The sequence below is a fragment of the Pteropus vampyrus genome, unplaced genomic scaffold (assembly GCF_000151845.1).
Source record: "Pteropus vampyrus isolate Shadow unplaced genomic scaffold, Pvam_2.0 Scaffold36, whole genome shotgun sequence".
Taxonomy (NCBI): Eukaryota; Metazoa; Chordata; class Mammalia; order Chiroptera; family Pteropodidae; genus Pteropus; species Pteropus vampyrus.
The window spans coordinates 2,848,414-2,849,739 of record NW_011888817.1 but is presented as its reverse complement, the minus strand read 5'-3'; the positions used below and the strand labels follow the sequence as shown (position 1 = coordinate 2,849,739).

Below are 1,326 nucleotides of genomic sequence, written 5' to 3'. Positions count from 1 at the left end.
GTGTGTGTGTGTGTGTGTGTGTAAAGGTAGGAAGAGATCAGACCAGGCCAGGGCTTTGGCCTTTATTCCATCGGCAATAAGGAGCTTACACAAGAGATGTCTCAAGAGACCAGCTATGCTGCTGTAGTCAGAGAGGAAGCAACCCTTAGCACATTTGTGCCTTGGCTTGTGAATGCAGCTCTGTGCCAGCATGTGGGAAGGCATCTACCAGGAGAGTGTCTCTGGCTGTGTACCATGCTATACCATGCTGGGCGTGGGGCTTGGGCTCCTTTCAAAAGTTCCTCTCCCACTTCTCTGGGCCCTAGGTACCTTGCACATAGTAGGTCCAAGAATTACTGGAGACACTTTTGAGATCATCTGGTAATCATCTCTTCTCATTTTAAATAAGTTGAAAGTGAGGGATGAGAAAGGACTTGTCTAGTATCACACAATGAATTAATAGCAGAGCTGGGGACAGGAACCCATGCCTCCTGAGTCCAAGCTGAGTTCCTTTTCTACATTTGTTGAGTAATAGAAACAGTGTTTGTTGAGTGATTACTCCATTCCAGGCCCTGGGTCAAACACCTTTTCATGGATTATTTCATTTAATCCTCACAACCCTCCAGAGAATGCCCCTCTTGAAAGCAGGATGTCTTGTCTTCCATTTTGATTTCCCACAGAGCCTACAACAGGCCCTGGGCACCCAGCTAGGCGGGCAATAAAAACTTGGCGGAATCCAAGTCCCGGCAAGCGAAAAAAAAGGGCGGAGGGGGCGGGGCGTAAGACTCAGCCCCACCCCTTGCAGCAGGCCCCGCCTTCCGGGGCGCTGACGTCACCCTGCAGGCCTGCCCCTCATTGTCAGTCCCGGGGAGCCGGAGGAGGCGCCGGCAGCCGGGAGCAGATCGCCGGAGCCCTCCGCGGGCGGGAGCGCGGGCCGGAGCCGCCGAGGTGAGGGGTCCGCTGGGAGGTGGCGAGAGCACAGCGCGGGAGGCCGGGGTGCGCTGGCGGGAGAGGGGAGAGGAGGGCCCCCGGAGTGAATGGCCTGCCCCGCCGAGGGATCGGGGCACCCATGGGCGACCCGGCAGAACCGGCGGGCGCACCCCAGGGAAGGCTGGAGACAGTGTGGAGTTGAGGTGAGGAGAGTTTGAGTGGAATTTTGGAGGAAGAGCTCGGAAGGGAAGATGTTTTGCCGCGAGACCTTGGGAATGTTTTTGGAGTTTTTGGAGGGGGAGGGAAGGTTCTGAGAGACTTCTCGGTGGGAGCGAGAATCTGAGAAATGTTTGGGAAAGGGAGCTGAGGGGATGTTTTGGGGGGGGCGGAGGAGAGGTTTGGGGGGGCGGAGGAGAG

At 56.5% G+C, this 1,326-nt stretch overlaps 1 protein-coding gene across 4 annotated transcripts in view; it reads left to right on the top strand.

Moving 5' to 3' along the window:
* Positions 1-808: 808 nt before the first annotated feature.
* Positions 809-1,326, top strand: part of LUZP1 (leucine zipper protein 1) — a 70,988-nt gene continuing 70,470 nt past the window's right edge. For 2 of the 4 annotated variants that reach the window (XM_011357557.2, XM_023529400.1), the window contains exon 1: positions 809-927. The gene's annotated coding sequence lies outside the window, so the exon portion shown is untranslated. The remainder of the gene's footprint in view (positions 928-1,326) is intronic. The other 2 variants (XM_011357555.2, XM_011357556.2) reach the window with 2 other exon arrangements.